The following is a 13,411-nucleotide window of genomic DNA, read 5'->3' as shown; positions in this document are numbered from 1 at the left end:
GAATAGAGGTGCAGGGAACATATCTGTGTTCAGTGTTTGAAGAGCTTATATGGAAGAAATGTGGCACAAAACATCCAGTAATTTTCAAGAGCACAGGGATCAGCAGCAGAGGAAAAATAAATAGACTAGAAGATAAGTGACTGACAAGTGGCCATTCTGTCTTGAGCCTGGACAAGAATGACATCAAAATTTTGGACCAAGATCAAGGGAAAGCCACAAAATGATTAGGGGACAGAGGCCTTCCAAGAAGATGATAAATGAATCTGTTCAGTCCTCAGAAGGCAAGGCTAAGGAAGATCTTACTGCTGTCTGCAAAATACCTGATGCAAGGATATAGGGAACTCAGTGCACACTGTAGTTCACAGTGCACAGTGATGTGACAAGAGGCAATGGACACCATTTGGGAAACACAAAATTTCAGTTAGATATAAGGAAAAAAAATCTCATGAAGGTGGTCAAACATTGGAAGGGGTTTCCCAGAAAGGATGTGAAATCTTCGTACTTGAAGGTGTTAGGGACTCAACTCGACATGGCCCTGAGCAAGTAGGTTTTCATTAGATCTTCTTTGAACAAAGGCTTAGATTAGATGACATCCAGATATCCCTTCTGACCTGAACTACCTTTTGATTCTATGCTAAAACACCTCACCAGATAAAAACACATGAGAAACAATAATAAAGCTACAAACTTGACCCTATCATTGCAGTTAGATATTATTTTTACATATACTTGAGTGAATTACCTTATTCTAGCACACTTATCTCAAGTCCGTTATTATTATTATATCTCTTATTTATGCATATGCTCTACTTAAGGTAAAAATAATGTGTATAACCTGTGAGACTGAGGTTTAAACCAGCAAATTAAACTACTAATTAGAAGGTGGATGATTTCCCTAAACTAATTTTTCTAAACAAAAATCTGTGGAACCCTTACTTTATAGAGTGTATATGAGTACTTTTAACATGATTTTCTATTTAAGTGTTAAAACACCATACTTCTATATTAAAAAAAAAATGCAGAGGGACAGAATGAGTCTAGAAATGCACAGAATTCCAAAGAATCACCTGAGATCCATCTTTACACAAGATAAGATGTACACTGATTTACGAAAACAATGTACAAGTAATGGAATATGTATGATTAAAAGCATTATAACATCTGAAGAAATTAATGTGATGTAGGAAAATTGTGAGAAAAGAGAAAGAGGACAGCAGAGGAGTAAATTAATGCCTCAGATGCTGCTCATTTACATTTTGCAGTTTGTCTTGGAATTAGGCTTCTTCTTTTCTGCAGGAAATGGGACACACTTTTTAATATTTCACTGAACCATCAGTAAGTAACCATTTTAGCAGCTCTCTAAACTGCATAAAAAATCCTAAATTATGGGTGTAGGTATTTAATCATCTGTGAAACTTTCTTCAAGTATTTTATTGCCAAAGGAATTCGAAGGGAATTTGAATGGAAAAGATTTTCAACTACTGAAATTCTGGTGACATTTTTTCAAAAGAAAAAAGTACAGGCTGCTCATTGCCTTGAAAGAAAAATTCTGACCCACTAAAATAGGATTGCAAGCATGTAGCAGCACTTTCTTGCACGCTGGGGTGGATTATTTAAACTCCACAGAGGCCATGAGATCTCTTTTCAGCATTTCTGTTGCCCACATCCAGGCAGTACCTTGCTCAGCTTCTTGTTTGTTTTGGGGGTACTGATCCTCCTAACACTTCCTATACCGTGCATTGGGAAGAATGTTCCAGAAATGGCAGGAAGTCTTAATGCTGGTCCAGACTCAGTCATAGACTGATGCTGACTTTCAGATATCTTTGTCCTTTACTAGATGTATCACTTAATGTTTGCTCTGTGTTATTCAGCTACAAAAAATCAAGAGTGTTTATTCTGTTCTGTCTGCAACACTCTGTCGTCAGTTTATAGATCCTATACTGTGAGTTGGTCTCCTAAGTCACTGCAGGTAAGGATGAGCTCCTGATGCATCATTTTAAAAGGTGAGATTTTTTTAAGAAACTAATAGTTTTCAGCTTATATTTCTTTACATTGTGGTTTCAAGACTCTGGATTTAATCCCTCTAGATATTTATCTCAGCTAGAAGGCTAGACATTTCTCTCTCACTTTCTTGCCTTTTATAAATTATCTTTTTTAATAGGGGCAGAGATATTTTGCTAAGCTAGAGGTGCAAGGAAAACATATTTTGTCCAAACACAAAGATCCTCTGATAACAGTGTTTGGTTATATATATATATGTATAAAAATTTGGGGAGTGTGTCTATACACTTACATTATGATATTGTATCTATTTTATATCTATATTTTCATTTGTCATATACATTTGAAAATTAGGAAGATCGAGGGTGTTACGTGCTAATTATTGCTCATCCAGAGAAAGTATCGCATGACTTTCTACATAGCTGTTAAGCCTCTATTGGAGTTTGGCAGCCTTTAGAGAACATAATGTGTTTGTTACACAACAGTATGCTTTATGTAATTTTTCCTTTGTCCCAGAGAGAAAACTAGGTTAAACTGAATATGATTTGTATGGAGATAGGTGTTAACAGATCACCACATTTCGAAACGGGATGTTGGGCAAGAGACCCTGAACTTCATTTGAAAGCAAAAAAACCTCTCACTCGGATAGCATTACACTCTGAGAACGTTAATTTCAACTTTTAAAAATTCTTTGTAAAGCAGAAGGAAAGTCAGATTCCTTCTTCCTTCCTGAATTAGAAACACAAAACACTGGCAATTCAGCTGGCTGGAGAAGTATAATGACATCAATTCATGAGTCATTCTGAACTGCTATTGCATATAGTAGCAGTCACTCCAGTTGTTATATGAGGATTACAACATTGCTTACAAGTAGCAACTACATCTTACACCACCTATCTTACACAGTGTAATACACACTAATATGAAGATGAGAAAAATGAAGCTCAAAATCAAAAGAACCCAAGTTTTTGAGCTCTTAGAAATCTTAACAATAAGTATCAGTTCTTGCCTTTCTATACTGGTGAAGTAACTGTTATTCTTGAATTATCTTCTAGCAAGATATAGGTGGAAAAAATCGGTCTGATTATCAAAAATATTCAAAATTGTTATTGCAGAAAACAAATGAATCCACCACAGAAAATGTACAGCACTGTCTTTCATTGTGAATTTATCCTCTCCAGAAGGACCTAAAGACTTGTCATTTTTTGATCCCCATTCAGATTACATTAGTCCACCTTTCAATGTAAAAACTAAAGACAGAAAGAGTTTATTCTTTATACCATTAATGGAGTAACTACTTTCTGAAAGATCGCTTAACTTCACCATCCCCAAAGCTAAAGAGGCAACCTAAAAATGGAAAGTAAAATGGTGTAAAAGTTGTCATTATATAGTTAATATCTAAAGAGTTCTATATTATTGATGCTCTGCATTGTTCTGCTGTGGTATATCAAATAATATTGTCATGCATCTCCCTTATTATCAGGAAACTTCAAGTCACATCTCACTTACTAGCAAGAGTTCCAGATGCAGCTTGAGTTAATAAAATGCTTGCATAAAATTATAATTGAAAAATTAATATTATCTGATTTGATCACTGACTATAGAGACTGAAAATCCATAAATTCAAAGTAATGACATATCAACATTTCACACAGGGAGGAGGCAGACAACTGGGGGATACCTAAATTATTGTTTGATCTGCTACAGCTGAAGCCTTTAACAACTGAGTAAGACAAAGAGAATATTAAATCCTTAAAAGGAATATTCTTTCCACTAACTGACTGCACATCCTTTATCATCAGTCCCACCATACTAGGAAAGCACAAACTAACTTAGTTTTGATTTTAAAAAAAAAAAAAAAAAAAAAAAAAAGAAAGAAAAGTCCATTCTCTATCAGTTAGTGAAATGAGTGACTATTTGGTGACTTAACAGGACGGGCTAGCCAAGAACTGTTTAGTAGGATTTTAAAGATAGCTTAAGGAAGACTACATGTGGCTAAAAATTACTACCAAGATTATTATTATGCTTCTGAACACATCAGCAGTCAAAAGTACATTGACAAATCAGAATATATTTGGGCAAGGCCCTAACAATTTAAATTCACTGGAATGGCTCCAAATGTAACTTGATCAGATGGTGACTAATGATATCTTAAACATCTACAAGTATTTGTAGGTTATAAGTAGAACCATTTATAGGTAGCTTAAGGAGTGAATTAATGAAACATGAGTTCAGAAAAACATAGGTATAACATAAAGAATCCAGTGTTAGGGGTATCCTTACCTCAGTGTAACGAGGTCTTTTACATTATTAAGTATACTATAGGGGAAAATACAAAGTTTAGAGTACATGGGCCTGATACTGCTTTCTACCAAAAAGCAATAGACTACCTTAAAAGGAAATGTGGTATCCCTGGCAGTCAGGGGCAAATGTCTTTTGTACAATAGAAATGCACACTTTTAGTGGAGAATTGAAAGGTTACTTTTGTAAAACAGACTACATTATTGTAATGCAAAACCCGAGTTATACTTAGTCAAAAACAGCTGTAGCTTGGTTTTGGTCTTGTATTCCCTGAGTTTTGTGAATAATAAAAATATCTCACGCAGATCATTGGATTACCTGCTTGGCTGCTGCAGCCAGTTTAACCCTCCTTATGAAGAAAAATGACCCATACAAATCACCACAAGGAGTCACTGACTGAACCTCTATGGTAGATGCTACATGTTGAATATGATGTTATAAGGTCCAGGATAAGTTTGGACCACTGTCCTTTTCTCTTTTCTGACAAAGACATGAAGATGGCATGTTATTACTTAGTTAAAGAAAATACAACCTAAATGACACATGGCAAGGACAAATGAGACCTACTGAGAAGCAAATATTCTTTCAGCTTCTTTCATGACAGGTCACTATGGTTGACCCTGGGTGTTGTAGAGCCGCTTTAACTATTGCTGTCCCTCTCCTGTCTGGTCTCTGACAGAGTGCTCAGTGGAGAGGAGTCTGGCATGCAGAGGAGTCTGTCATGCCTGAAACTAAAGCCTCTCCTCCAGACTCCTGCCCACCTGTGCCCACCTATGCCTTTACAGTCCACGTCTAATGCCTGTAGTTGGCACATGTAATAAGTTCCCTTGTGCTTCATTTTGTTTTTATAATAGCTAATTTCCCATCAGAGAAAGATGTATTCCCTGTCTTCTTTGTTTGTAATCATCCTGAGAAGTTTCTGATCTCATGTTCTGCTATTCCAAGGTTTTTTCCTACCAATACAAACAACAATATTTCAATAGTCACTCTTTCAGCTCTCCCTACCAAAGAGGAGGATTGGCATCCTTAGCCCTTGTCCACTGGGGAATACAGTGGAATGCGATAAGGACAGCTATAGAATGCACTTCCTTCATGTCATGCTTGCTGAAGGGTACTTCTTGTTGGTGTGAAGGGATTTTTTTATTCTTGCTTTTGGAATGGGACACATGAAGATGGCAGTCATGCTGTCATATATTGGTGCACTCAAGCCTATGAGCTAAGCCATACAGTAGGACCTTACTAGCTTGGCCACAGTTCTCGAATGATGTAGCTATACGGTACCAGGTATGGTGCTGGCAACCTTAGAATAGAAGAGCAAGCTCACTCATACAAACCAGTAGTCTGGTTGTAAAACAGTGTATAGACATAGTCATTTTAGAAAAAAAAAAAAAAAAAAGCAATGTAAAAGTCCAGCATACCAGTGACAATTACAAAATAAGCACTGCCTAAACATCATGGCTATTTCAATCAGAAGTTCATTTGGGAATCAGTTAGTTGCCATCCTCCCTGTATAATCTAAATTTTAAGATAGTCATTTTGAATTATTATCAGCTCACAAATCTTGAAGAAATAAGGAAAGGGAAGGGTGGCACTACACTTCCCTTTCTCCTCTGCTGTGGTTAAAAGGAGGAGGAAACCCAGTAGTTTGTACACCACCCTTATTCCCTGTGAATAGGAATCAAATTACAGAATTTGAAGGAAGCAGCTTTAGGAGCCTTACTTGTATTACCTATGTAAAATTACAGTCAAACGTGTTTTAATCATAGTATAGGAATCTTTTTTTTTTTTCTTTTTTAATGGAGACCTTTAATTCAACCCACTTTATGGTGAGCAGAGTTCAGTTGCTATCATGCGAGTCTACATTTTTCCATTAGCATTTCATTATTCATTCAAGCTCAGTCACAGTGAATGTTCACTGGGCATTTCCCTGGGGCCAGTATAACTACCTAAGTGAATTGCATATGCAAACACTGGACATAATGAAGTGCATATTGAAAATAGTAGCCACAAACCAGGAATCCATTTTGAAGAATCTGGCCCATAAAGGTATAAGGGGAGTCATCTACGTTGACAATTGTATGAGCTGGAAAAAAGATTGCCACAAAAGCAACAACCTAGCTTAATATTACATCATTTTTCACTTCATGCTAACCTTGTTTTCCATGCTCTTTATATCTTTTTGTCATGTGTTAACACCATGTGAGATTTTACTGCAAGAATATGGGCATCATAGTATTTTTTTAAAGTGTGTCTTAGCAGCAGACAAATAAATTATGGCCAAGGGAAAAGTAATGGAGTCAGGCTACAGAGGAATAAATTTTGCTTTAAGGCCTATTAGCTTTTTCCTCTGGGAAAGAGAAAAAAAATTCCCATCCAACTAAATGTTGTTAGAAAACAACAATTATCAATATTTTATGCCTGAATCAGGAATATGGGCATCATACCAACACTCTGGTGACATTAGAGTAGCAAAATCTTATATTTTGTGTTTGGCTTTGGTATTTGTCTTACATTAGCAGTGCATGAGCTGAACTCCTTAGCTCTGAAGCTTGAGAACATGTCACCTGCCTTAGCAGAAAATGAGCAGGGCAGTATTTTGAGTCAGAAACATCATAATTGCTCATCTTTTGAAAAGTACTTTTTAGCTCAAAATCTTACGACATGTTACAGAAGTAATGACTCCTATTTCCTCCATACGGGTGGGAAGATAAAGAATGCACAGTGGTGAGTGACGAGCCGAAGTCATTTAGCAAACTAATGTTGAAATTGAGATCATAAATTCCTCATGGGTGGTACTTTGAGCGCTGACAGAACTCAAATGACTTACAAGGATTTCTGATGCCTGCAGATATGTGTTTGTGTTGAATAGCTTGGAGGATACAGTTTATAAATTTCTATTGAGCTAAAAAAAATTGCTTGTTCTGGGTTTATGCTGTAGTACAGTCTCCTTCCTAGAATGTATCAGTACTTCTCCTTATTGTCTGCTAATGCTCATCCATTAGCAAATAACTGATAAAGCTCCACAGTTCATGACTCATTTCTGTTTATCATGAGGGCATATGTGTGAATTATGACACAGCTATTCCTTCACACACACCTTTGGGCAAAAGAATCAGATCTCCATTTGCTATGACAATGAAATAATTGGACAACAGAGTAGTCATAGATATTTCAGTCATCAGATCATTAAAACAAGATGCAAGTTAAGGGTTGTATTCTGCTGAGCCAACCTGAGCTGTCTACAACTTATCTAAACTTAATTAGTCCTCTGTGCTCTTCTTAAGTCACTGGAAAGAGATAGGCAGCTGCTGAGAACGATCTTTGACTCCTATCTTATACACCTTTTTTAATGTGCAAATAAACATTTTCCAGACGTACCTGTCTTTCCTGACAATAGAGGACATATAGGCAACTAATTTAGAAAATATGTAAAATACATAAATGTACATGGTTAAAATTTGTCCTACACTAGTTAAAATATTCCATCAGCTAGACTGTTCAGGTGTCACTCATACAGAATTCTACATTGTCAGATAAATCCTACTTGCAGTAGTCTGAGATCCCACCTTAAATAAATAATTGTGTCTTATTTTATTTTTCTACCTTGTTTGTTATTATCTTCCCCCTGCTTTCTGCTGTCTCTTGATCAATTATAAGACCGTAATCTTTCTGAAGGCTATGACCATACTGCCATATCATCTCTTCAAGAACCCTGTGCCAAAACTACGAGTATTTCTGCAAAACCACAAAACACAAAGACAATGAAAAACACAGTATCATATCATGTTATTAATTATGAAAACTATAATCAATATTAATTTCAATATTACTTCACTTTATTATATTATTACTTGTATTACAATAACAAAATATTCTACAATGGCTTAACAGTGACAGATTCTGAGCCAGTATGGCAAATCTCTAATGCATGTTCTCAATTCAAAGTATGGAAAACAAGTGTTAAAATGTCTTGCTGAATCAATGCTTCAAATTATGGGCAGTTCCTAGCCCAATAAAGGCTGATAATATAATAACTTGATTTTACAGGGGTATTTTGAAAATTCCTTCATAATCTATATTAAACACTGATGTGCCTACACAACATTTATGCTCAAAATTGTGTGCTACACTTACTATTAGAAATACTAACAAATAAGTTTATATCGATAATAAAAAAAATCTGCTTGAATATTTGCAAACACGAGAAAGGCTAGGGAGATTTTGCATATAAGCAGAATAATACGTTTTTTTTCTTTTTCTCTGAACACTGAAGTGGAAACAAAACCAAACCTATTAATCAGGAGTAAACAGTTTGCACAAGAGGTTCCACAGTCTGTCTGGGACTAAGAAACAAACTGCAAATTGTCAGCTCAGTCATTGTAATTCAGTGTCTTTTTAACTTTGCATTTTTAAGGATTTTTTTTAGGTCAATCCAGAGTGCTGAAGTAAATTAAACAAACTGTGAATGAATTTTGTGTTGGCAGATCTAAATTGGTAGCTAAGTACAAAATCCATGTGATAGCCAATGGAAGATATTGATCTCTATTTTTTTTCCTCCTTTAAATAAATTCGAGTGGGTGACTTTTTTAAAGAGTTTGTCTTGTTCCTAACAGCATTGTAACTTGGGTATAATTGGAGACTGTATGTGTCTTAATTCCACCAGTCAATACTATGCACTGTTCCACTGCCTGTTATTACGCACAGTAACACTTTGAACTTTCACATGCCTGTATTTATTCAACAGATGGCAGAGCTTGTGAGAGGATCAAACATCTTCCTGACAAGAGAGCAGTTCATTTTGTGCAAGGAAACCACCAGATATCTTTACTGGATGGTAAACAAACTGATGGCCTGCTTCTTTTCCCAGGAGGAATTAGCTGCATGCAGCAGCCATAAAGAGGGCAGAAAGGCATGAGCTACTGAATCTTGCAAGCCTTATTTCAGTGTCTGGTAAGGAGACACTGAAGGAACCTTGCAGCAGGGTGCAAATTTATGTCAAGATCAAAAGTTCACCGTAGAACTCTTTTATCTGAATAATAAACACTCGTGGAAACACTGTCTTAAATGTAATAGAGAATGAGAATCTTTCTACAGTTTCCTATAAGAGTCTATATATTAAGAGTCTTCGTTAAAATAGTTCCTTAAACAACTTCATCATGGCTTTATGGTGTTATCAGAACATGAATGCTAAATAATGAGAACTACAACAGTCCTCTGAATTCAAAATATCTGCTTTAAGATAGCCAAGAAGCACCATTGAAAACTGGTTTTGGAACTATATGATTTTAATTGTACAGTATTTTTTATAGAAGCTTCTTTCCATTAGAGCATATTGTTTTCGTTTCTGACAGCTTCTCTGGGACTCTTCATAACAGACGAAGCCCCAGCATGAACTTCTCACCAAAATTTTCAAAAGACAGCAGACCTAGCTCTGTAGTTCCTTGTTCCAACTTTAAAGCAGGGTAGCACACAATTCACTGATTTACACCTCCTAAGAAAAGATTTCAAGTCTAGTGAAATAAAGCTGAAAATAGAAGAATATGAATTACTGGAACCAGCATGAGTTGGTGGAACACAGAAGCAGCAGAAAGTCCAGTAGGAAGTCCTTTATAACAGCAGCAGAGTCTCTCTTCTGAAGTGCCTTTGGAAAAAGAAATATGTGCGCTGTTGCCCAGGTGACAAAATCCATGTACATGGTGCCTACTGTGAACAAAACAACTGATAGTGCCTGTTCATTGTAGAGTGGCTAATATTAGTGACTCCAAGAGCTATCACTTTAAGTGAACATAAGAAAATAAAAGCCTATTTTTGTGGATATGTGTTAATCATTTTCTGGACTAGGCAGTTATAAAGGTACAGTTTCTTCAATGGAGACGTTTTTAAACAGGACTCAACTTACTGTCTACAAAAACATATGTTAGTTCCATTATTTCTTTCTCCTATTTTTTGCAATGCCAAAGAAAATACATAAGGAATTTCTCAGGTTAGACCTTATTTTAACTTGGTGATGAGGTCCCTGAAATTGTTCAAATGGAATTTGTTCTCTTAAACTGTCTCTTGGTTTTGTTAAAAACAAGACCAGTTTCTCTTTTAGTGAATTTTCCTTTCAGCCAAGTTCTTCTAAGTAACTGCACTTTTCTGAATTTGGCTGCATGTTTTTGCAGACAGGAGTTGATAAACAGAAGCAATGGTATGCAAGGTCACTGATAAAATTTCACACGTCCCACAAGTGAGGGGGTGTATTTGCAAGAAGTGGAGAACAGGTGACTAAAATTGACCAACTAAGTATTCCATCCCATCCACATCACACACCCTATAAAAGTGGGAGATCAGGAGGGTCTCCCTCTCTTTGACCATGGCCAGCATCTAAAGAGGACCCTGCCTGTCATCCCTGCAATCTGAGACCTGGTTCCAGATCCTGCATCCCTGAATCCAGTTCGCTGTGGAGTCCAGCCCAGGACTTTGGGGAGCTGGCCCTGCAGCCTCTGGAGGCTCTGGCTCCTCTGCTGAGCTGCGCCGGGAAATTCAAGATTGGTTTTGTATATTTTGTATTATTTCTCTATTTTATTAGTAGCATTAGTAAAACATTTTTAACTTTCTTCCAACTTGCAAGTCTCTCACTCTTTTCCTCCTATTCCCTTTCCTTAGTGGTGAGACTGTGTGCGTGTCGGGGAGGTGGGGGGATGTTAACGGAGAGCATCTGTTATGGTTTATTGTCGCCCTGCAGTAAACGGTGACAAACTGATTTTTAATTTCTCTGGTTCTTTAAGACTCTTACACTGCACTTAAAACATCATAGATGCATTGTACGGTTCTTCAAAAACACATAAAACTGACACCTTAAAGGTGAATTGTTTTCTCCTTCTTCTCCTTCTCCTTCTCCTTCTATTCATATGTCCTAACTTATTCTGCAAAGTATTTTTCCCAATTAAATCTTCATTAAAATCTGCTTGGCAATTGAGAACTAATATTTCCCTTTGGTATTCTCATGGAGTTGCTAGACACTTACCTCTCTTGCTGAAATGTTCAACCCTAGCTAGTTGGTTTGCATTTTCACTTTAGTTAACAGCCAACTTGGCTGCTAGTTACTATTTCTCTGACTTTGTTCTCTATGGGTCATACCCATAACTCATTGTCTAGCATGAAAGAGGAAAATGACAAGAGAAACAAAAAGCAAATTCACAAAGTGCCATATCTTCTGTCCTTGTTCAGGCTTTAAGAGGTACAAAGCTCCCACATCACACTCTCTCATGATCATATCTGCTCTTTTTATAGAGATATGTGCTCTATGAAAAGAAGTAAAAACAGATCAAAACTGGTGATAATGTTTATCTGCAATCCCCACTTATCTGAACAGAAGATACTAGTAGAAGAGTCGATGATACTGCATAGATCTATTTCATATCTCTCCACAATAGCTATCTCATACAAACAAAACAAAACACAACAAAACTATTTAAGTGGTTTTCTCTCTCATATAAGTCCAGAGTCTACTGCATTCACCACCATTGACTTTCTCTGCTTTTCATGTTCTTTAAAATCACAGGTATGATTCAAACAGCAACTACAGATAAAGACAGAACTAGAGAACAGAAGAGAGTCAATAAGATTTGTTTCGGCTTGTTGTGTTTGGGGTTGGTTTGTTTGTTTGTTTGTTTTTTCATAGGTGATTACAACTTTAATGGAGCACAGGTCGTGTGTTTTGTTGCACACAGCTCTGAGAAATACTTTTTCTTTTTTTTTATACAGAAAATTTTCACTGAAGCTGGAAAATGTGTGTCTCTTGTCTTTCAAGAAAAAAATGCAACTGGAAGACAGGGAAAAATTCAGTTTTGCTGCAATAGCTTGATATTCCACCTGGAAAGCTAAAATAAATACTTAGGGAGGGTCAACTCTCATTCACAGCTAAATGAAAATGTGAAATCCTAGCCTGTTGCTTCCATAGATGAGGTCTTGAAAATTAGGACACACCAAAATTTTGTTCAGGAAAAGATGGTAGGTAAAAGTTCAGGGAAGGTATAGAGAAAGGAATATATTTGATTGTTCCCACTCAGCTCCTTGGAGGACCTTTTTTTTTCCTCTTCTCATCTGTATTTACTTGAATGTCACAGCCTAAAGTTGTATAGATGATTCACAGTTGCTCATGTTATAATAATGTAGAAAAGTATAGCTTTCTTCCACGTATTAGAATAAAATTTTCTTTCACTTTTGAGAGGAAATGATTCACCTTCTATGGGAAGTGTAATTCAGTGAATACAGACATGCATTTGTTTAGATATTCTACTTAACTGCACTGGTTCTTTTTCGCTGTTCACCAGAGGCTTACTAATGCAATTGACTTCTTGACTAATACCAGAGAGGTGAGGGGCTGCTCAGTTGAAGATGCACACATATAGGTATCAATGAATAACAGCTGGATCACTTTACTTACAGTAGTCCCTGGGACTACAAAAAAGCAAAATAACAATTCAGAACAATGTGACAGAGTACACTCCATACACTTTATTTTGTAGTTTACACCTGAGAGTAGCCTCGTGTTTTCTTGGAGCGGTTGTCCAGTATGAACCTGAATTGTCTCCTCATAACTGTGTGATCTAAAGCCTAAAGAATAAAATAACTGTTTGCCTTAGAAAATATTTTAATGGTGGCAACCACAGAGGTAATATTTTTCATCTCAAGATTTGAATTAAATTTTTTGAGAAAAGAGTTCTCACCCCATTTTCAAAAGGCCTTTCCTTTTAAGCCATCTCGTTTAGTTGTTGATATGCAATTGTCTGAACTATAAAGATACCTGAAATTAGAAATCCCTCATTAGCATCTAGGATAATTGTGAGACCTCCATCACTGACATTGTTGAAAACTGGTTTACCAAACATCTGTCAGGAACAGTTGAGGTAAAGTCAGTCTTGTCTTCAGGAAGCAGGGTTACCAGGCTGACCACCTGCCTTCCCTCCTTCCTTCCTTCCTTCCTTCCTTCCTTCCTTCCTTCCTTCCTTCCTTCCTTCCTTCCTCCCTTCCTCCCTTCCTCCCTTCCTCCCTTCCTCCCTTCCTCCCTTCCTCCCTTCCTCCCTTCCTCCCTCCCTCCCTCCCTCCCTTCCTCCCTCCCTTC

General features: G+C 36.8%; 1 long non-coding RNA gene across 1 annotated transcript in view; it reads left to right on the top strand.

The window, feature by feature from the left end:
• Positions 1-1,852: 1,852 nt before the first annotated feature.
• Positions 1,853-13,411, top strand: part of LOC139827297 (uncharacterized) — a 35,356-nt gene continuing 23,797 nt past the window's right edge. Inside the window, exon 1 of the long non-coding RNA XR_011737781.1 lies at positions 1,853-2,003. This is a non-coding gene — a long non-coding RNA (uncharacterized lncRNA). The remainder of the gene's footprint in view (positions 2,004-13,411) is intronic.

The sequence above is a fragment of the Patagioenas fasciata genome, chromosome 2 (assembly GCF_037038585.1).
Source record: "Patagioenas fasciata isolate bPatFas1 chromosome 2, bPatFas1.hap1, whole genome shotgun sequence".
Taxonomy (NCBI): domain Eukaryota; kingdom Metazoa; phylum Chordata; class Aves; order Columbiformes; family Columbidae; genus Patagioenas; species Patagioenas fasciata.
Note: the sequence above shows the minus strand (reverse complement) of the source record. Positions and strands in the feature narration are given on the sequence as shown.